This window comes from Ovis aries, chromosome 19, assembly GCF_016772045.2.
Source record: "Ovis aries strain OAR_USU_Benz2616 breed Rambouillet chromosome 19, ARS-UI_Ramb_v3.0, whole genome shotgun sequence".
NCBI lineage: Eukaryota > Metazoa > Chordata > Mammalia > Artiodactyla > Bovidae > Ovis > Ovis aries.
The window spans coordinates 55,912,217-55,936,175 of NC_056072.1; the positions used below are offsets into that span (position 1 = coordinate 55,912,217).

The window sequence follows — 23,959 nt, forward strand, 5'->3', positions numbered from 1 at the left end:
TTCCACTGTTTCACCTCTATTTCCCATGAAGTAATGGGACCAGATGCCATGATCTTAGTTTTTGAATGTTGAGCTTTAAGCCAACTTTTTCACTCTGCTCTTTCACTTTCATCAAGAGGCTTTTTAGTTCTTCTTCACTTTCTGCCGTAAGGGTGGTGTCGTCTGTATATCTGAGGTTATTGATATTTCTCCCAGCAATCTTGATTCCAGCTTGTGCTTCTTCCAGCCCAGTGTTTCTCATGATGTACTCTGCATAGACGTTAAATAAGCAGGGTGACAATATACAGCCTTGACGCCCTCCTTTTCCTATTTGGAACCAGTCTGTTGTTCCATGCGGCACATGTTAGGCACTCAGTAAACATCTGTTCTCTTCTAGGAGTTAGAAAGTCAGTTCTAGCCTTTGCTGCCAGCTACCTATGTAAACTAATTAGAATCTCTATGTGTGCTAAGTCTCTCAGTCATGTTTGACTCTCTGCGACCCCGTGGACTGTAGTCCACCGGGCTCTTCTGTCCTGTGGGCTAATAAAGGTTTACTAATAAAAACCATGCAGCCATGAAATTTTTAAAAGACGCTTGCTCCTTAGAATAAAAGTTATGACCAACCTAGATAGCATATTAAAAAGCAGAGATGTTACTTTGCCAACAAAGGTCCGTCTAGTCAAAGCTATGATTTTTTCCAGAAGTCATTGTATGTGAGAGTTGGACCATAAAGAAAGCTGAGTGCCAAAGAATTGATGCTTTTGAACTGTGGTGTTGGAGAAGACTTTTGAGAGTCCCTTGGACAGCTAGGAGTTCCAACCAGTCCATCCTAAAGGAAATCAGTCCTGAATATTCATTGGAAAGACTGATGCTGAAGCTGAAACTCCAATACTTTGGCCACCTGATGGGAAGAACTGACTCACTGGAAAAGACCCTGATGCTGGGAAAGAACTGAAGGTGGGAGGAGAAGGTAAGGACAGATGATAAGATGGTTGAATGGCATCGCTGACACGATGGACATGAGTTTGAGTAAGCTCTGGGAGTTGGTGATGGACAGGGAAGCATGATGTGCTACAGTCCATGAGGTCGCAAAGAGTTGGACACGACTAAGCGACTGAACTGAACTGAATCAGATGCACTTTCTTAAGATCAGAGGATTTCCCAACTACTCACCCAAATGTTGAAAATGTTAGTCGCTCAGTAGTGTCCAAGTCTCTGCAACCCCAGGGACTGTAGCCTGCCAGGCTCTTCTGTCCATGGGATTTCCCAGGTGAGAATACTGGAATGGGTAACCTTTCCCTCCTCCAGGGGATCTTCCCAACCCAGGGAGCAAACCCAGGTCTTCCATATTACAGGCAGATTCTTTACCGTCTAAGCCACCAGGGAAGCCCAATCTCATGTCTTATCTTTTAAAATCACTAGAATCCTGGCCCTGAATCTGTGACTCAGTTTATTCTTAGCCTTATTTTTAAAAATTTAGTTTCAGTTGGCCTTCAAGTCAGTTTCTTGAAAGCAAGCAAACACAGAGTCACCAGATAGACTGAATTGGAAAGTGCCAAGAAATAACCGATTCTCTGTGGCTTTGGTTATTTCCTTGGCCATATGTTCTTCCTTCAGTTGAGTTACCTTAGATTTTCTCCTCATTTTTAGTTGGGACTGGCTGTTTATTAACAAGATTTCTTAGCACCAGTCCAAACAGGATAGAATGGGAGCCTCATAAAATGACGATCATTTTCCTAGTCATGTAGATCCCTAAATGGTGCCATGTGCAGTATAGTTTGGGTTCTTGGGAATACTATTTAAGCTTTTTTTTTTTTCCATTGTTCTCTTAAGATAGGTTTAGAGAAATTTGGCCAGTTGACCGAACTTTTTTAAAAATATCATATATTTTTCCTGTGTTTACATGTGTCATATTTCAGACAATGTAAATGCATTATGATTTTCAATTTCAATCTGATTTTATTTAGAGTTTGCTTAATTTCTTTTAGTACCTAGAGAATTTACATTACTCTTTCAAGTATTCTGAAATAAGAATTGCCCTTTTCTCTTCTAGTTTGCAGAAATAACTTTCTTTTACTGTGTTTTAGTAATTAAACTTTTCTTTTTTGTGGTTCTAAAATGAGATGACAGACTTGGCCACTTAAAAAGTAAACTAGAGAGGAGAGGGAAAAAAGGAATAGGTGAGGGAGATTGATTAAGTACAAACTTCCAGCTGCAAAACAAAATGTGTCATGGGTGTGAAATGTAAAATTGGGGGAGTATAGTTAATAACTTTGTAACATCATTTATGGTGATGTAGTGAAACTAGATTCATTATGGTGATCAGTTTAAAATGTACGATAGAAATACTGAATCACTGTTGTATAACAGGAAATAACATAGTATCGTTGGTTATACTTCAAAAACACAAACTCATAGCAAAGATTAGGTTTGTTACTGGAGGTGAGGGGGATGGGTGGAGGCGAGGGGGCCGTTGAATAAAGGCGGTCAAAAGGTACTAGCTTCCAGTTATAGATAAGTACTAGAAATGGCAACCCATTCCAGTGTTCTTGCCTGGAGAATCCCAGGGATGGGGGAGCCTGGTGGTCTGCCGTCTATGGGGTTGCACAGAGTCAAACACGACTGAAGTGACTTAGCAGCAGCAGCAGTAGGGATGTAATGTACATGATAACTATAATTAACACTGCTTTATGTTACATATGAAAGTTGTTGAGATGGAAAATCCTAAGAGTTTTCATCCCCAGAAAAAAATATTTTTCTCCTAGTGTGTTAATTTTGTTACCTATATGAGATGATGGCTTTTTATTAAACTTACTATGATAATCATTTCATGATATATATAAATCAAATTATGATGTATGTTACGCATTCTTCAAATCCATGAACATGGCGTATCTTCCTATCTGCTTGTGTTGTCTTCAGCTTCTTGTCAGTGCCTTCCTGTTTTCTGAGAGTTTTAGGCCTTCCTACGTGTAGTATCGTGTTGTCTGCAAACAGTGGCAGTCTTTCCTCTTCCTTTTCAGTTCAGATTGATCTGAAGTTCCACCCCACGTGGATGATCGCCATTATAGTTTTGTGAACATTTTTCTATACATCTCTTTTTACAAGTATATACACATATAGATGTGTATATATGAAGTAATTTTACATAAATAGGATAATATTATAATGCTGTTTTTCTTTTGCCTCAGGCATAGGTTTTGGAGATTTTTGTGTCAGTAAGAGAGCAGTGTTAAAGATGGTATATTTCTTTTTGGACTGTGTTGCATGGCTTCTCTTATCTCTGAGTGTTCACTTACCAAGTGATATTTTGATATTTATTCAGTTTACCAAGGAGACTTTTCCTGCTGAGAAAAGAAGGTACTGACTGCCTGATAGTTATAATTCTGATTATAAATTAAAATATTAGTGCTGTGGGACAGATAAGTGTGAGGCTTTGCATAATATGAACAACTTTTTTCCAGAGTATAATTATTACTTTAGATAAGGTGGTATCCAGCTTTTGTGTGGACAGAGATAATAGGTGTGGTGTGATGAATAGAAGGCTGGATTCAACTTTGACTGTTCTACCTGTTTAGCTCTGAGATATTAGGCAAGTCTCTTAACCCTCTTTGAACTTTGGTGACGCAGATGGTAAAGAATCTGCCAGAAATACAGGAGACCTGGGTTTGATCCCTGGTCGGGACGATCCCCTGGGGAAGGGAATGGCTACCCACTCCAGTATGCTTGCCTGGAGAATTCCGTGGGTCACAAAGAGTCAGGCAAGACTTAGCGACTGACACTTAACCATTTTAGGATTTAGTTTCTTTGTTCTTTAACTGAATAATTGACTTCTCAGATCTAGTCCAACTTTAAAGCTTTATGACCATAAAATAAGAGCCAGGTTTTACCTTGGTTCATTGAGGTGTAACCTTTATGCTTCTACCTGTCTTACTCAAGACGTGTAAATGGCCCAAAATGAAGGCCAGGGAGTATAGTCCTGAGACTCTTACAAAAACCACAGAATGAGGCAAGAGGTAGCACTGTGTTAGTTTTTAGAGGAAGTGTGAACCTGTGAACTTCTTTTGCATGCTTTGCAATTATTTCACAACCAGTTCTAGACAGAAATATTTTTCTTATTTGTGAATAAGAATATGGCCTTGAGGATGGAGAGGCTGTTGATTTGGTCGCTCAGTTTTCTAGCCTTATTCCGGGTGACTTGCTGAACTAGGATTGGTTATGTCTCCTGTGTTTTCCGACTCTTTTTTTATTCTCAGTAGAAAGATCTTGAGATTCAAACTCAGTTGCCTTTGGCACACATTGGTTAGATCAGTGATAGCAGAGAGTTGGAAGACCTGCTTTTCTTCTTCATTTTGACAGAAGAAAATAAAGTGAATTACTTTACTTCTCCACGCTTGATTGTTTTTACTAAAAGAAAACAAAATCTGACTCTTCTTACCTCCCATATCTTGGAATAATGAGGTCATTCTTTGGAATCTTTTAAAAAATGTGATGTAAAAAATTTGAGGTATAATTTCTAGTAAATGCACAAATCTAAGATGTGTGTATAGCTTACTGAATTTTTACAGGTGTATGCTGCTGTATACGTAATCACCAGTCAGTTCAGTTAGTTCAGTCACTCAAGCATGTCTGACTCTTTGCAACCCCATGGACTGCAGCACTCCAGGCTTCTCTGTCCATCACCAGTCGGATCAAGACTTAGAACATTTTCCTCTCCGTAGGATTCCTTCATGCCCCTTTCCAGTCGCTCTGTGCCCTGCTTAGAGCACGCTTTGTGTAGAGCACACTTTGAGTGCTCTATTACTCATCTTAGAAGCGATTGAAAACAAATCTTGACATCTTTTATGTTTCATCAGTAATCTGAATCTTGAGCCCTGTAATAAAGTGTGATCTGTAGACAGTAAGGTCTTGAGCCTTTTAGATGAGGCAGAATTGTGTTAAAACGCTTTCCTATGTGTGTGTGTGCTTAGTTGCTCAGTGGTGTCCAACTTTGCACCCCACGGACTGTAGCCCACCAGGCTTCTCTGTCCATGGATTCTCTAGGCAAGAATACTGGAGTGGGTTGCCATGCCCTTCTCCAGGGGATCTTCCCAACTCAGGGATCAAACCCGGGTCTCCCGCGTTGCAGGCAAATTCTTTACCACCCAAACCACCAGGGAAGCCCACAGAGAGAGTAATTTTACATTGATAAAGAGGCAATGTTGTGCATTTTCTTCTCTGTAGACTTCTTCCTGAAAATTTTTGGGTTGTCTGAAAGTAAATTTATTTGGAACGTTGTAGGTAAGTGGGAAAAGGAAAGTTGGGTCTGGCTAAGTGAACGATGAAGTTGTTCCAGTTCTGTGAGTTCTGTTCTTCCTTCTAGCTGTTTCGTTTTGTAACCCTGTGGACAAGGCCTAACCTCATTTTTTTACATCTAATATTTATTCAGTGTGGTTTTGTCTGAGGCACTGTGTGTGTGTCTTTCTAAACTGCTGTGCTGCAGCTTTAGCTTACCTCACAGTTCCACTATGTATATTACATGATTTTGTCTACTAATTTGCATATTTGTATCTTTCATTTTAGAGGTTGTAGATTTATGGAAAAGTTAAGCAAAGATAATATATAAAGTCTATCATGCACCTATTTTCCCTGTTGGTAACATCCTGTTAGCTTCATGGAGATAAATTTGATGTATTTTAAAATTTGCCCATTTGAAGTGCACATTTCTGTTTTTAGTATATTCACAGAGGTGTACAACCATCACCACAATCTAATTCCAGAATATTTGCATCATCCCCCAAAGAAACTCTGTACCCCATTATCAGTCCCATTTCTGCCCTCCCCCTAGCCCTTGTCCTAGGTAACCACTCATCTATCTTTTATCTCTGTGGGTTGTCTCTTCTGGACATCGTATCATATGAATGGACTTTTATAATGTGTGGCCTTCTGTGGCTGGTTTCTCTCATGTAGCATGTTTTCAGAGTCTATTCATTCTATAGCATGTATCCATTCTTTTTCCTGTTGCCAGATAACATTCTGTTGGATGGCTGTGCCACATTTTGTTTTCATTTTGTAGTTGATGGACATTAATTGATTCTACTTTTTGGCTATTGTGAACAGTGCTGGTGTGAAATCTGCATACAAGGTTTTGTGTTGACCACATACACCTGCCTAGAGATGGAATTATCAAGTCCTGTGGTAGCTCTGTGTTAAGGATTTTTGAGGCATTGCCTGCCTGGGCCCTTTTCCATTCCCGCCAGCAGGGCAGGACTGCTCCAGTCCCTCTATATTCTCTTCAGCACTTGTTACATTGTCTTCCTCTGATTTTAACCATCCTAGTGAGTGTGAAGTTGTATCTTACTGTGGTTTTGACTTGCATTTCCCTAATGATTAGTGAAAGTCACTCAGTCGTGTGTCCGAGTATTTGCGACCCCATGGACTATTCAGCCTGTGGAATTCTCCAGGCCAGAACACTGGAGTGGGTAGCTGTTCCCTTCTTAAGGGCATCTTCCCAACCCAGGGATCGAAACCAGATCTCCCACATTGCAGGCAGATACTGTACCAGCTGAGCTACCAGGGAAGCTCAAGAATACTGGAGTGGGTAACCTCTCCCTTCTCCAGGGAAACTTCTTAACCCACGAATTGAACCAGGGTCTCCTGCACTGCAGGCGGATTCTTTACCAGATGAGCTACCAGGAAAACCCAATGATGAGCATCTTTTCATGTGTTTATCAGCCAGTACTGTATCTTTGAAGAAATGTTTTGCAAATTCTTTGCCTGTTTTTTTAATTGGATTGTCTTAATCATATATGAAGTTTTATTTTACCAAAGAGATTGTAAATCAGTTGAAAGATTATAAATCACTTGAAAAGTTCCAGCCTTAAACAGTAATTTTTGTTGTGTTGAAACAGTAATTTTTAAAATAATAATTATTTAGTGTTTTTGCTTGCTTTTATTCTGTCCCCCACTTTTCTGAAAGCACTCAGAGAATATCATGCAAGTCAAAATCCCATGCTGCTGCTGCTGCCAAGTCATTTCAGTCGTGTCCGACTCTGTGCGGCCCCATAGACGGCAGCCCACCAGGCTCCCCCGTCCCTGGGATTCTCCAGGCAAGAATGCTGGAGTGGGTTGCCATTTCCTTCTCCAATGCATGAAAGTGAAAAGTGAAAGTGAAATCGCTCAGTCGTGTCCGACCCTCAGAGACCCCATGGACTGCAGCCCGCCAGGCTCCTCCATCGATGGGATTTTCCAGGCAAGAGTACTGGAGTGGGGTGCCACATTGCCTTCTCCACAAAGTCCCATAATAAGTGCATTTGGTTTATTTTCTCCCTGATTTGACTACACAGAAAATCAGAGATGGTTGGGAAAGCATGTTTCTTCAAATCTTAGACAGTCTACATTCCTTGGTTAGTGGAGTAAAGATTTTTTTTTTGGAGTAAAGTTTTTTAAAAATGTTTTTATTGCTGGCTTTTGTGAGAACAGTTTAGATTTGTACAGAAAATATAAAAATGACCCAGAGAAATATAAATTAGAAAGTTATAATTTCTGTAATTTATAGTGATAACCAGTGTTATAATTTTAATATTTGCATGATAGACTGATGCAAACATACCTGTAAATACATATGTATATCTGGATAACAGGGTACATACTGTTTTGTTACAAGTATTTTCCCCCACTGCGCTTAGCAGTATATTATGAACAGATTTCTAATCATACAATATTTTGTGGAGTTAAATTTTGACATCAAGTTATGAAACATCTATTTAAATGGTTGTTTCTTAATGATGACCAGTTGATTTACGAAGATAGGAGGGTAGGGAAATATTTAAATGTTAAACCTGTGTATTTTTCAAATCATTGGATTCTTTTGTAGATTAAATTAGCTAATGGTAATTATTTTCTACTTTATGTCAAGAAATATCTGCTTTGGCATCCAAAATTGTTTTTCTAGTTATCATTGGTGATGGATTGATTGAAAATTGTACAGTTGCCCTGATGTATGCAGATAAACTGCTGGGTACTAGAGTTTGGATTATGGTCTTGATGGTTATTAATGGAAAGTTTGAAGTCTCTTGGAAAGTTTAGCATGTATTTATTGGGCACCAACTGTGTCAGGCAGTGTAAAGGGGGCAAAAATTAAATGATCAAAGTCCTAGAGATGTTTGTTTTTCCAGCAGGGATGGGGTGGGTGGTAGTGCCAGACTGCATTAGAGCAAAGTCAGAAGGTAAATTTCCCTAAGAGCTGATTTATTTTTGTAGTTTATTTTATATTCAGATTATTTGCATTTCCATGTTTATTTCATAATGACTGTTTTTGCAGTACATTTAAAAGATAAAATGATAAAAATGTATCTACTTATTTTAAAAAGTAGTTAGGAAAAAGGAAATGTGACTTTGAAACATCATTTTTTTTCTTGAATATTTAAGACACTAATATTGTTAAAATAATATTGTCCCTGAAAATTTTGCAGTTTTTATGGTAAAGTGAATGAAATACTATGAGCAAACCAAAATCTCAGACAAAATTTGAAATAGGGATTATAGGATTATTTTTGTTCTTTTAAATCACTGCTATCAGATTATTTTTCTATCCCCACTTTGTCTTGTACTATATTTATATTACTGCTTTGACAGTATGAGAAGAAATAATGAAATATATTTTGCATATATATATGTATATATATAGATTTAAATCAGGTACCAGGTTCTTTATAGTTACTTAAATTAAAAAATCATTAAAGCGATCAGAAAAAATCCTAAATTGGACCTCTACCTATGATTAAGAAAGTCTGTGTGTTCCAACAGATATGTTGGAAACCAAAAGGCAGTCAGGCAAAACAAGATAATTAGGGGTTTGCATGTTTTAACCCTTTCATTCTTTTTCTCAGCCACTTAATCTCCATACATGTTTGCAGGTGTTTATATGTGAGAACATGAAAAAAAAAATTTGTTTTGATTCTGACTACTGCAAATAGTAGGCTTCCCTTGTAGCTCAGTTGGTAAAGAATCTATCTGCAATGCAGGGGACCCGGCTTCGATCCCTGGGTTGGGAAGATCCCCTGGAGAAGGAAATGACAACCTACTCCAGTATCCTTGCCTGGAAAATCTCATGGACAGAGGAAACTGGTGGGCTGCAGTCCATGGGGTCACAAAGTGTCGGGGACGACTGAGCGACTGACACTTACTTTACTTACTTAACTATTGCAAATAGTAGTCCTTATGAGGCCGTTTCTCCTTATAAGGGCATTATGTAAAATGAGAGATGATACTGCAGAATGATTGTTGTTATTTAGTCGCTCAGTCGTGTCTAACTCTTTGTGACCCCACTGACTGTAGCCCAGCAGGCTACCTGTCATTGGAATTTTCCAGGCCAGAATACTGGACCAGATTGCCATTTCCTCCTCCAGGGGATCTTCCTGACTCAGGGACTGAACCCATGTTTCTTACGTCTCTTGCCTTGGTAGACGGATTCTTCACCACTAGCACCACCTTGGAAGCTACTATAAAATACTGGCTGTTATTCCCTTTGCTGTACAATATAATCCTTATAGTTTTTTTTAGCCTAATAGTTATGTTGTACTTATTGCATACTAGGCTGCCCTCTAAGTGTTGTGCATGTAATCTTCACAATTCTGGGAGAGTAGATACTGTTGTAACCCATGAGGAAATGGACGGTTGACAAATAAGTTGTGCTTGGTGCTGCAGTACTCTGAAACCTTTTCTTTACAGTCTGGATATGTTTGCCCTTCACACATTTGCAGACTTACCACATCTTTGCAAAAGATTTCTTCTGTCAGTTTCTTCTGTCAGCAATAGGTTATTGGTAATTTTATCTGATTACCTCTAGAGGGCTCGATAGATTTTGGGATAAGTAAAAGTCAAGGAGCAGTGCTTCAGTCTAACTCTGTTTGAAAAATTTGGAACATATGATAGGTGTTGGTTAGGTAAGCTGGTGGTATTCTATAAATCCTCTATTTTGTCAATTTTGAGAGGAATGCCATTTTTTTTTTTTTTGGCATCATAATGTGTCGATATTGTGTGCATTTAATATGATAGCATTTCTCTTCAGAAAGCTGTTATTTAGGTATAGCTGTCCCCCACCCCCTTCAGGTGTGCCTGTTAATCAGTTGCTGAGATCTAGTATCAAGGCAGTACAGTCGTGTTTTGACCATTTGACTGTATTTTCTACCTGACAAGCGCTATCAGCCTGTCCTTGGCCCTGTGCATAGTCTTTGCCTGTTCAGTGCTGAGAGCTAGATTTCCTTTTAGCCAGCTAAGGTTAAAGTTGCTGTGGGTTCCGAGGCTTGATTTTGTATCCTCACTCTTTTCTTTAGACTTCCTGTAAGGATATCTTGATGACTCAGAGACAGATGTAGCTATGTGTTTTGCCTTACTGTGTTAGTCACTTAGTCGTGCCCAACTCTTTGCAACCCCACGGACTGCAGCTCACCAGGCTCCTCGGTCCATGAGATTTTCCAGGCAAGGATACTGGAGTGTGTTGCCATTTCCTTCTCCAGGAGATCTCCCCAACCCAGGGATCGAACCCAGGTCTCCTGCACTGCATGCAGATTCTTTACCGAGTGAGCTGCAAGGGAAGCCTCACTGCCAACTGAAGTGAATCAGCTAGTTGAGGGGACAAGTTAGCAAATACTTTCACTGGAAACAGGACCTGAATTAAAACTGGAAAGTCCAAGGGCAGTTAATGTTTATTGGATACATCCAAAACCTTGTTTTATTATGGGAACACACTTCTACCTGTGTCCTTGTCCTTGTTCCCTGGTAGCCATGCATGAACTGTCCATCCCTGTAGTATGGTCATGTTGAGGATGCTATATACATGGAGTCATTTGAGATCTGCCTTTTTTTTTTTCCATTCACTAAGCAGAATGCCTTTAAGATCTTTTCAGGTCTTCATGTGTGTCAGTGTGAGCAGTTCTTTCTGTTTTATTGCTGAGTGGTATTCCATTGTATGGATGTGCCAGAGTTCAGCATTTGTCTGTTGAGGTATGTGTGCCTTGCTTCCAGTTCGGGTACTGTCAGTAATGCTGCTATGAACGTTCATGTACAAGTTTTTAAATGAACATAGATCTTTTTTTAGGTAAATGCCAAAGAATATGATTGGTGGGGTGTATGATAACTAAATGTTTAATTTTATAAAAAACTACCAAAGTTTTCCGTAACAGCTGTGCCATTTTTATACTGCTACCAGCAGTGTAATGAGTCTACTCATATCTTCTTATTGCTTGTTCATTCTTTGTCACATAAGTGGTGCTGAAAATTTTATGTGAGGAAAATCATAAAAAATAAGGTGTATGCATTGATGTAGTTGTTTCATCAGTATATACCGTTGCTCTCAGGAGATTAAAATTAGTAGTTCTAGATTGTTTGCTTGGGCAGTCTTTTGTTGATCTCATTGAAGTGGTGAATAACTGAAGAATGAGGTAGGTTTTTTAACTGAACTTTCATGCTATATCATTTGACCATTTTGGAATCTAAAGAACTTTTGCTTCTTTCTCTTTAACTCTCTTAATGTCTCTAGCAATGTGTATCTTTCTCTAAATTGTTAATAATTTCTGATACTACAACTCCTGTTTATTGTAGAATACCTTATATTTTTTCATTCATTTGCCTTTTTATTTTGTCATGAATTATTTTATCTACTCTTTTAATGACTTGATATGGTATTGAAACACCAGTTAGAACTGTGCTCACTATCAAAACAGGCAAACAGGTTGCCTAAGCAACCATATCTACACAGGCCTTACTCAGTCACTGAAATAGCATGGATTTTTTTAGGCCAAGGGAACTATCCAAGAATTTTGTGAATACACACACACACACGTATTAATTTTTTTTCTTTTTCAGATTCTTTTCCCATACAGGTTTTTATAGAGTATTGAGTAGAGTCTCTGGGCTATACAGTAGGTCCTTGTTGATTATTTTATGTGTAGTAGTGTGTATATATATATTAATCCCAAACTCCTCATTTATCCTCTCCCTGCTTTCCCCTTTGGTAACCAGAGTTGGTGTTTTAAATCTGTGACTTACTTAAACAAGAGTGGTGTTAGTAGAGAGGATAGAAAGGAAATAATTCAAGAATATTTGAGAAGCAAGGTGATCATTTTGTAATGTATAGAAACATCAAATCGCTAGGTTGAACTCCAGGAATATACACAGTATTGTAGGCCAACTATGCTTCAACAAACAGATTTATAGAAAAAAGATCAGATTTGTGATCACCAGAGTTGGGGAGGGGGGTGGAGGATTGGATGAAAGTGGTCAGAAGGGTCAAACTTCTAGTTATAAGGGCTTACCTGATAGCTCAGTTGGTCAAGAATCCGCCTATAATGCAGGAGACCCTAGTTTGATTCCTGGGTTGGCAGGATCTGCTGGAGAAGGGATAAGCTACCCACTCCAGTATTCTTGGGCTTCCCTGGTGGCTCAGCTAGTAAGGAACCCGCCTGCAATACAGGAGACTTGGGTTGGATCCCTGGGTTGGGAAGATCCGCTGGAGACGGGAAAGGCTACCCACTCCAGTATTCTGGCCTAGGGAATCCCATGGACTGTATAGGGTCACAAAGACTCGGATATGACTGAGTGACTTTCACTGTCTAGTGATAAGATAAATGAGTACTCAGGATGTAATGAGAAGCATGATTAATTACTACTGCAGAACGGTAGGTATATGAACATTGTTAGAAGAGTAAATCCCATGAGTTCTTAGCACAGGAAGAGCTTTTCTCTCTTTCTCTTATTTTTTAATCTAGATGAGATGATGAATATCCACGAAATGTATTGTGGTGAAACTAAATGTATTGTGGTGATCATTACATGATGTATGTGAGTCATATTACGCCGCACACCTTAAACTTACACCATGAAAGTGAAAGTCGCTCAGTCGTATCTGACTCTTTGTGACCCCATGAGCTACACAGTCCCATGAAATTCTCCAGGCCAGAATACTGGAGTGGGTGGCCGTTCCCTTCTCCAGGGCGTCTCCCCAAACCAGCATCTTCCCAAGTCGAGCCCAGGTCTCTCGCATTGCAGGCGGATCCTTTACCCGCCGAGCCACCAGGGAACCCCTAAAGCTTAAGCTGTATGTCAGACAGCTCAGTAAAACGGGAAGGAAAAGAGTGGCGTTTAGGTGGCATTTGGTGAGGGGCAGAGAATGTAAAGGGCGGAGGGAGAGGACTCAGGCTTCTCTGTCTCAGGCGACTTAGTGCCCCTCACAGGAAAAAGGAATGCTGAAAGAACACAGGTGACCATTTTATTTTGTTTTCCAAGAAGATCACAAATTAGATGTAGAACTTGAGGTACTCTCTGGTGATACCTGGAAGGAGATGTCTTAATGAGGTGAGAACTCACTGGTTAGATTTAGATACACCCTCTTATGTGTTTCAGTCAGTTCAGTCGCTTAGTTGTGTCTGACTCCTTGCGACCCCATGGACTGCAGCACGCCAGGCCTCCCTGTCTGTCATCAACTCCCGGAACTTGCTCAAACTCATATCCATTGAGTCGGTGATGCCATCCAACCATCGCATCCTCTGTCATCCCCTTCTCTTCTGGCCTTAAATCTTTCCCAGCATCAGGGTCTTTTCCAGTGAGTCAGTTCTTTGCATCAGGTGGCCAAAGTATTGAAGTTTCAGTTTCAGCATCAGTCCTTCAAATCAATATTCAGGACTGATTTCCTTTAGGATTGACTAGTTGGATCTCGTTGCAGTCCAAGGGACTTTCAAGTCTTCTCCAACACCACAGTTCAAAAGCATCAATTCTGTGGTGCTCAGCTTTCTTTATAGTCCAACTCTCATATCCATACATACTGGGAAAACCATAGGTTTGACTAGATGGACCTTTGTTGGCCAAGTAATGTCTCTACTTTTTACTGGGCTGTCTAGGTTGGTCATAGCTTTTCTTCCAAGGAGCAAGCGTCTTAATTTCATGGCTGCAGTCCCACCTGCAGTGATTTTGGAGCCCTAAAAAGTAAAGTCTGTCACTGTTTCCATTGTTTCTCCATCTATTTGCCGTGGAGTGATGGGACTGAATGCCATGATCTTAGTTTTTTGAATGTTGAGTTTTAGTTTGGTTTGATAGTATTTTGTTCTTAAGATACAAATAAACAACATATGTGGGAATTACTTTTCCATAATGGTATGCCTATCAGTACTTTCCCCATTGTGTTGATGTGTACTACAGTTTTAATGAAAGAGGAAGCATTGGATAGTGCTTCCTGAATGAATGATTAGATCTGTAATTTTAATGCTTTCCAGAAATACTGTCCTCTTGCTCATGTTTCTCATGTTGGCAAATAATTAAGGATGCATTATTAGTTGATATTTGCCATTAATAATAATACACTCTCCCTACCTAACAACCCCTCCCTCTTCCATAAACCATCTATTTTATTCTAGAATTTTGTAAAATGTTAAGATGAAAAAGGCCTTATTTTTCAGGAGCATGTTACCTAATGGAATCAAAATAGAAAAATAAAAAATAGCTCTCTGCCTGGTATTATTTGGCTTTGAGTTGTATTGTTCTCTACTTATACTGGCTGGTTTATAATTTGATGAAAGTGGCATATTTGAGTATTATTCTTTTAATCATTAAAAAAAGTTAAAATATATTAAATTTTCATTGTATTGTCTTTTATAACTTTAAGCTGCCTTCATTTCTATGGAGTAGATGCTCATTTGAAGGAATTTGTATGACAGTCTTTTTGTGTTTATCCTGCTGGAAGTTTGATCCGCTCGGTTGACAGCTTTATTTTTCTTTGCTCAAAAGCCAGCGCTAGGCCCGCAGGAAGGAAAGGAGCCTAAGCTGGAGCCAGAGGCTGGGGTTGCATAGGCCTGAGGGGTGGTGCAGTCAGAAGCCTTGCAATTGCTTGCCCTGGATCTGTCAAAATGGGTTTGGTGGGCTCTGGCTGTGCCATGGTTTATTTATATGCCTTTAGAGTAGTGATCCTGAGAATGAATGCATTGTGAGTGCAGTTTGGAAAATTGTTGTATAGATTGCTCCAGGAGGGGGAAAAAGCCCACCTGAGAAACCCTACTGTTGAACAGATCTTGGGTTCACCGGTTTAGTTTCCTGTGAGTGTGGCCCAGTGATTAAACTTCTGCCTCATCTCAGGAGCCACTGTCAGGTTTTTGGAGGCAGGTTAGTTCATGGAAGGGAGTTTGTGTGATAGGAAGACAGAATGTGAGATTACATATATCTTAGCTCTGGCCTGAGTAGGTACTGTTAAAACATGAGTGAGATGGATATAAAATAAGCTTTTTCTTCTGGTTTCAGGAAAGCATAGTGGGGAAAAGAAAAGTAGGATTCTTTTCTAATTTCTGTGGATCCAGCTAGGATATTACATCTTACATTTTTAAGGCATTTAAAAGTACAGACAAAAAAGGACAGGACAGGCTATATTTGAACAGTGTTAAGTACAAAAACATGAATTGATAAGGTAGTAGTATCGTTCCATACTAGTTTCTGTCAGGACTTAGCCTTTGTTACACATTATGCATTTATCTTTCTCTACAGAAGAAATGCGGACTTTTCAGGAAAGTACTAACCGTTTTCAAGTAACACCTAATCTGAGTGTTAATTAGAAAATAATTTAAATTGTAACCTTTCTTACATCTTAGGCTTCCCTGCTGGCTCAGCTGGTGAAGAGCCTGCCTGCAGTGCAGGAGACCTGGCTTCGATCCCTGGGTTGGGAAGATCCCCTGGAGAAGGGAAAGGCTTCCCACTCCAGTATCCCAGCCTGGAGAATCCCATGGACGTTGCAAAGAGTCGGACACGACTAAGGGACTTTCACTTTTCTTTCTTACATCTTACTGTTGTCAAGAGATTTTTGATGAGTGATTCAGTCTCCTTACTCTTTGTAGGTCTGTTCAAAGTCTTGAGCTAGTCTTGGTAGATTTTGTTTCTAGAAATCTGTCCATTTCATCTTGGTTGTACAATTTGTTGGACACCATTGTTCATAGTATACTCTGGTGATCCTTTTTATTCCCGTAGAATTGATAGTTATGTCCTCACTTTCATTTCTGATTTTGAGTCTGTCCTCTTTTCTTTAGTAGTCATTCTAGCTCAGAGTTTGTCAGTTTTGTTGATCTTTTCAAGGAATCGGCTTTTAGCTTCGTTGATTTTCTCTGTTGTTTTTCTCTTCTCTGTTTCATTGATTTCTGCTCTCATCTTCTTTATTTCCTCCCTTCTCTACTTTTGGGTTTAATTCCTCTTTTTCTAGTTCTGTAAGTTATAAGATTATGTTTCTGATTTATGACCTTTCTTGTTTGTTAGTGTGGGGATTTATAGTCTGTAAATTTCCACCTCTGTGCGTCTTTCTAAGTGTCCCATAGGTTTTAGAATGTCATGTTTTCATTTTCATTTGTCTCTAAGTTTTTGCTAATTTCCCTTGTGATTTCTTTGATTTATTTGTTAATATAATAGTGTGTTGTTTAATTTTCACACATTTGTGAATTTCCAGTTATCTTTCTGTTGTTGTTTTCTAACTTCATCCCATTCTAATTGAAGATAGTTTGTATGTCTTTTAAAATATATTGAGACTTAATTTGTGAGCTACTATGTGGTCTGTCCTTAAATGTGTCCCACATACATTTCAGAAGAATGTGTATGCAGTTGCTTTTGAATGTCTTAGTCTTCAGTGTCTGGCTGCCAGTAGTGGGGGTAAGAGGTAGGAAGATGGATTGGGGAAAAAAGGGTCAGTTCAGTTCAGTCGCTCAGTCATGTCCGACTCTTTGTGACCCCGTGGACTACAGCATGCCAGGCCTCCCTGTCCATCACCAACTCCCAGAGCTTGCTCAAACTCATGTCCATCGAGTTGATGATGCCATCCAACCGTCTCATCCTCTGTCATCCCCTTCTCCTCCCGCCTTCAATCTTTCCCAGCATCAGGGTCTTTTCCAGTGAGTCAGTTCTTCACATCAGGTGGCCAGAGTATTAGAAAGGATACCAGTCCTTTAAATAAATCCCTTGGAAGTCACTTAGCTGGAGAGAGAGGGCCTTGCAACTACCGGGGATCAGAGGGATGGGGAGGAAAGGTGCAACAAAAATGAGCACCTGTCTCTGCATCTTTGTGATCAGAAGCAGCAGTCGGTGGTCAGAGCACAGGTCACATAGATCTGTGGTATTTGGAGGACAGTATTTTTTGCCCCCCCTAGCTCCCATAAGCTTTGTCCAGGCTGCTCTGGAACCTTGCCCAGCTGACCTCTGTGTTGCTAGAGGAAGCTGGGTAGCTGCTACAGTGCTACGAGTTGAAATTGAGATTAAATGTAACTTACTGTCCAAGCTTTCGCCTGGAAGTTGCAAGCCTTAAATAGGTTCCCTAGTTCCAAAGCACAGCAGACAGATTCTGCCAGTGCATTTGTTGTCTTGTAGTTATCAACTACTCACTGGACAGTCTCACTTTGACCGTATTTCTTGCTTTTAGTGGAACACTGTATCTTAGTGTCTTGTATTCTCATGTTTGCATGTTCGTTCATTCACCGAACAGTTTAAGCCAAGGCACTACTGCTGCCGCTGCTGCTGCTGCTGCTGCGTCGCCTCAGTCATGTCCGACTCTGTGCGACCCCATAGACGGCAGCCCACCAGGCTCCCCCGTCCCTGGGATTCTCCAGGCAAGAACACTGGAGTGGGTTGCCATTTCCTTCTCCAGTGCATGAAAGTGAAAAAGTGAAAGTGAAGTCGCTCAGTCGTGTCCGACTCTTAGCGACCCCGTGGACTGCAGCCCACCAGGCTCCTCCGTCCATGGGATTTTCCAGGCAAGAGTACTGGAGTGGGGTGCCAGTGCCTTCTCCGAAGCCAAGGCACTAGAGCTACCCATTCTTTGTAGTCACTGTGCTTTTAGTAAGGGCCTCTTGCTTCTGCCATATTTACTGAGTAAACTCAAGTGAAGTGAAGTGAAGTGAAAGTTGCTCAGTTGTGTCCGATTCTTTGTGACCCCATGGACTATACAGTCCATGGAATTCTCCAGGCCAGAATACTGGAGTGGGGAGCCTCTCACTTCTCCAGGGGATCTTCCCAACACAGGGACTTAACCCAGGTCTCCTGCATTGTAGGCGGATTCTTTACCATCTGAGCCACAAGGGAAGCCCAACTCAAGGAAATGTGATAAAGCTATATTTGTGACTGAGGAGATTTCATTTTTCAAAGTAGTAAATATCTGTTGAACTTTGATTATGTCTTTCTCATTTCTGGCTCAACTCTTGGGTTTCTTGTCTATGCATTTATAAACCAAAGAGGTCAAGAGAAAGGTTTGTTTTGAGTGTGAATGACCGGGCTGGGAAAAGATGTTGCTAAATCACAAACACCCTTAGGAGAGAGCCAGAAAAATGTTGTCCTTTATAAAACAGAGGCATGAGAAGAAATAATGACTTCAAGAATAGCACTGTTGAATAAATTTGCAGTGTAGCAAAGCATAAAGGATGTGTTACCACTGAAACCATTTCAAATGACCTACAGTGAAGGAGAAAGAGCAGAAGTTGAAGACGTTTTTAAAATCCAAAAACACATGGCTAAGTTTTATTTCTAAACTTGGTGTTCATCCAGTTACCCTGGAGAGATTTAAGATTGGCTCTGGGTCAGCTGAGCAGAGTCTGACACTCTGAAGGCATACTGAAATGCAACATTTATGTTATGTGTGCATGCATGCTCAGTCGCTTCAGTCGTGTCTGACTCTTACTGACCCCATGAACTGTGGCCTCTAGACTCCTCTGTTGTGGAATTCTCTAGGCAAGAATACTGGAGTGTGTTGCCATGCCCTCCATCAAGGGATCTTCCTGACGCAGGGACTGAACCTGCGTCTCCTGCGTTGCAGGTGGAGTCTTTACCCACTGAGCCTCCTGGGAAGCCTGCTATTTGTATGTAACACTAATTAATAATAAATACTAGTGTATGTTTGTTTTGAGTATTCTTTCCTGTTTTGAATTACATATCGTGAATACTTGATGTAAGAAATTTGAAATTAAGATTTTTTTAATTGAAGTATAGTTGGAAAATTCAGCAGCGGCCACAGGACTGGAAAAGATCAGATTTCATTCCAATCCCAAAGAAAGGCAATGGCAAAGAATGTTCATACTACCTCACAATTAACACTCATTTCACACACCAGCATATTAAAAGCAGAGATATTACTTTACCAACAGAGTTCCATATAGGCAAAATTATGGTTTTTCCAGTAGTCATGTATGGATGTGAGAGTTGGACCATAAAGAGAGCTGAGTGCCGAAAAATTTATGCTTTTGAACTGTGGTGCTGGAGAACACTCTGGAGAATCCCTTGGACTGCAAGGAGATCAAACCAGTCAACCCTAAAGGAAATCAGTCATGAATATTCATTGGAAGGACTGATGCTGGAGCTGAAGCTCTAATACTTTGGCCACCTGATGCGATGAATGGACTCATTTGAAAAGACTGATGCTGGGAAAGATTGAAGGCAGGAGGGGAAGGGGATGACAATGGATGAGATGGTTGGATGGCATCAGAAACTTGCTGGACATGAGTTTGAGCAAGTTTCGGGAGTTGGTGCTGGACAGGGAAGTCTGGTGTGCTGCAGTCCATGGGGTCACAAGGAGTCAGACATGACCGAGCGACTGAACTGAACTGATTTACAGTGTTGTTAGTTTCTCGTGTACAGCAAACGGATTCAGTTATACATATATGTCTATATGTATTCCTTTTCAGATTCTTTTCCTTTTTAGGTTGTTACAAGATACTGAACATAGTTACCTGTGCTGTTCAGTAGGCCTTGTTTATCTGTTTTAGTAGTGTATATCCTTTAAGCCCTAATTTCCCAGTTTATCCTCACCCGCTTTCACCTTTGAGAACTGTAAGTTCGTTTTCTCTGTGAGTCTGTTTCTGTTTTGTAAATAAGTTCATTTGTGTCATTTCTTTTGGATTCCACATATAAGTGGTACTCTGTGCATTTTGTCTTCTCTGACTTACTTCACTTAGTATGATACTCTCTAGGTCCGTCCTTGTTGCTGCAAATGGCATTACTTCATTCTTTTTATGACTGAGTAGTTTACCATTGTGTACGTACGCTACATTTTATTTATCCATTCCTCTACTGATGGACTTTTAGGTTGCTTCCATGTGTTAGTTATTATTCATAGTGCTGCTATGACTATTGGGGTGCATGTATCTTTTCAAATTAGAGTTTTCTCCAGATATATGTCCAAGAGTGGTATTGCTTGGTCATACGGCAGCTCTGTTTTTTCTTGATAGCTTTTTAGGGAAAACTCCATACTGTTTTCCATGGAGAAGGCGATGGCACCCCACTCCAGTACTCTTGCCTGGAAAATCCCATGGACGGAGGAGCCTGGTAGGCTGCAGTCCACGGGGTCGCAAAGAGTCGGACACGACTGAGTGACTTCACTTTCACTTTTCACTTTCATGCACTGGAGAAGGAAATGGCAACCCACTCCAGTGTTCTTGCCTAGAGAATCCCAGGGACGGGGGAGCCTGGTGGGCTGCCGTCTGAGGGGTCACACAGAGTCGGACACGACTGAAGCGACTCAGCAGGAGCAGCAGCAGCAGCAGGAGCAGCAGCCATACTGTTTTCCATAGTGGCTGCACCAAAAAGTGCACTTTCACATTGGAAAAGTCTTTATTTCCTCTTCACTCATGAAGGATGTTTCACTAGATACAGAATACTGGTTGAACAATCTTTTTCTTTCAACATTTTTTTAAACTTGCTAAACCCCTATTACCTTGCTTGCAAAGCTTCTGACAGCAGGGTTATTATAATCCTTATCCTTGTTCCTCTGCATATACTATGTTTGCCCCTCTCTGGTTGCCTCCATGATTTCCCTTTTTCTTTTCAGCTATTTGAATATGATATGCCTAGTTTGGGTTTTTTTTTAAAGTCTTGTTTGACACTTTTGGACCTTCTTAAATCTGTAGTTTGGTGTCTTGTCACTTAACCATTCACATATTTCTCCTGCTCTGTTCTTTCTTCACCAGGCATTCTGAGTATATTACACTATTTGATATTTTCCCACAGTTCTTGGATGTTTTCTCTTGTTTTATTTTCCTACTTCTTTTCTTCTTTACATTTCAATTTGAGTAATTTCTGTGAGCCTGTCGTCAAGTTCACTGATTCTTTTTTTAGCTGTTTCAAATCTGCTAAAAGAATTTGTTGTTTATTATCATGTTTCTCTTTCTAGGATTTCCACTATATTCTTTACGATTTGCACGTCTCTGTCAAACTACCTGTGTGATCTTGCATGTTGTCTACCTTTTCCATTATTCTCTACCATATTAATCATGTTTTAAACTCTCTGATAATTCTCATACCATGGCATTTCTGAGTCTAGTTCTGATGATTGCTTTGTTTCTGCAAACTGTGTTTTTATTACCGCCTTTGGCATGCTTCATAAGCTCTTGTTGAAAGGTGTCCATTTTGTGTAGAACAGGAAATACTGAGGTGAATATCTGATATGCTTGGAGAAGACTGCAAGCTTCCTTCTGCTGAGCCTTTAAGGTAGAATTTAAATTAATCTGTTAGGGGTTGGGCTATGTTTAAAGAGTATTATTGCTATGGTTACCAGCATTGATACATGTTGTTGCCATGGAAACCAAAGACTTCAAATTTCCCTAGTGTCCATTATATCCCGGCTTAGCTTTGGGTTTTCTCTTTGTGCTGTTTCACACAGTGAGTTTGTTTCTTGCAGCTATATTCCATTATTTTTACTCAAAGCTTGTTAGCAGAGACATTACTTTGCCGACAAAGGTCCGTCTAGTCAAAGCTATGGTTTTTCCAGCGGTCATGTATGGATGTGAGAGTTGGACTATAAAGGAAGCTGAGTGCCAAAGAATTGATGCTTTTGAACTGTGTTGGAGAAGACTCTTGAGAGTCCCTTGGATTGCAAGGAGATGAAACCAGTCAATCCTAAAGGAAATCAGTCCTGAATATTCGTTGGAAGGACTGATGCTGAAACTCTAATACTTTGGCCACCTGATGCAAAGAACTGACTCCTTGGAAAAGATCCTCATGCTAGAAAAGATTGAAGGCAGGAGGAGAAGGAGATGACAGAGGATAAGATGGTTGGATGGCATCAGCGACTCGATGAACCTGAGTTTGAGCAAGCTCCAGGAGTTGGTGATGGACAGGGAAGCCTGGCATGCTGCAGTCCATGGGGTCGCAAAGAGGCAGACATACGACTGAGCTACTGAGCATCTGAACTGAACTGAACTGTTAGCATGATAGTGGAGGGTGGGAGGAGTTCTGTGATGATCTGGTAGGCCTCAGATTTAGGCAGGCACTAGAACCTGGGTTTCAGAGGTGTGGCCCTTATAAAACTTTCTGTTTCTAGAAGTGGAGTTGTTCCCCTTCTTTTCTCTTCCTCAACTGCTCTATCTTAGGTTTTATATTCCCTCCCCTTTTTTAAGCTTAAGTTGTTTTTTTTAAAATAGATTTTAACCAATAATAGTTTTTGTTTGAATTTCCTATTAAAAGCAGCCTTCCCTGCCCCTGTAGTTTATTTTTTTGGCCTCATCATGTAGCATGCAGAATCTTCGTTCCCTGCAGTGGAAGCACATGGAGGCTTAACCAAACTGGACCACCAGGGGAGTCCCTAAGCTTAATAGGGGATAGATTTGGGCTGATTGGCTGCCAAGCTCCACCTCCACCCCCCCACCCCCACCCCCCACATACAGCCTTTGAGGTTCCTGGCAGAAAAGCTTGTTATAGGGTAGAGACTCTCCCCCAATTGAAGTCCCTCGATTGCAGTCCCTCGAGACTGCACTCTCATACTATCCCACAGTCAGTCTCCAGCAGTTGGTCAAAATTTGACGTAATCGTCCTGACTGCAGTGGAATTCCTTCATGCTCTTGGGGCTGTGTTTCCTTTGGTCAGAAAGAAAGCTTTACCTCTAGGATTACAGGTGCTTGTTCGGCCTCTTGTGTTGCTCCATCCCTGTTGCATTGCCTCCAGGTTGGGTCAGGTGACGTTGTGGGTGGTGGGGAGAGAGTGGTTTTGTCCACTGTTTGTGAACCTTAGGAGTCCACGTTGTGGTCAGAGAATAACTTGTGAGACTTGATTTAGTGCTCAGCATATGGGTTACTTTTTGTAAGTGATCTCTTTGAACTTGATAGAGTATTCTGCAGTTATTGGATACTGTCTTATACAAATGTCTGTTTAAGTCCCCAGTTTGTTAACCATGCTCTTCAAGTCTATATCTCTATTTTTCCTCTGATTTAGGTCATTTATTCTATCCATTATGAGAGATGTTAAAAATTTCTCTATTATGATTATATATATATTTCACTTCTTGTAGTTCTGCTAAGTTGTGCTTTATGCGTTTGGAGGCTATGTTATTACTTGCATATAAATTTTATTTTATTTTATTTATTTATTTTTTTTAAATTTTAAAATCTTTAATTCTTACATGCATTCCCAAACATGAACCCCCCTCCCACCTCCCTCCCCATAACAACTTTCTGGGTCATCCCCATGCACCAGCCCCAAGCATGCTGCATCCTGCGTCAGACATAGACTGGCGATTCAATTCACATGATAGTATACATGTTAGAATGTCATTCTCCCAAATCATCCCACCCTCTCCCTCTCCCTCTGAGTCCAAAAGTCCGTTATACACATCTGTGTCTCTTTCCCTGTCTTGCATACAGGGTCGTCATTGCCATCTTCCTAAATTCCATATATATGTGTTAGTATACTGTATTGGTGTTTTTCTTTCTGGCTGACTTCACTCTGTATAATCGGCTCCAGTTTCATCCATCTCATCAGAACTGATTCAAATGAATTCTTTTTAACGGCTGAGTAATACTCCATTATGTATATGTACCACAGCTTTCTTATCCATTCATCTGCTGATGGACATCTAGGTTGTTTCCATGTCCTGGCTATTATAAACAGTGCTGCGATGAACATTGGGGTACATGTGTCTCTTTCAATTCTGGTTTCCTCGGTGTGTATGCCCAGAAGTGGGATTGCTGGGTCATAAGGTAGTTCTATTTGCAATTTTTTAAGGAAT

General features: G+C 40.4%; 1 protein-coding gene across 8 annotated transcripts in view; it reads left to right on the forward strand.

The window, feature by feature from the left end:
- The window catches only part of TMCC1 (transmembrane and coiled-coil domain family 1), a 157,703-nt gene that overhangs the window by 16,307 nt on the left and 117,437 nt on the right, over positions 1–23,959 (forward strand). Inside the window, exon 4 of one of the 8 annotated variants that reach the window (XM_060402945.1) lies at positions 681–949. The exons of the other annotated variants lie outside the window; for them this stretch is intronic. The gene's annotated coding sequence lies outside the window, so the exon portion shown is untranslated. The remainder of the gene's footprint in view (positions 1–680; positions 950–23,959) is intronic. 8 annotated transcript variants of the gene reach the window in all.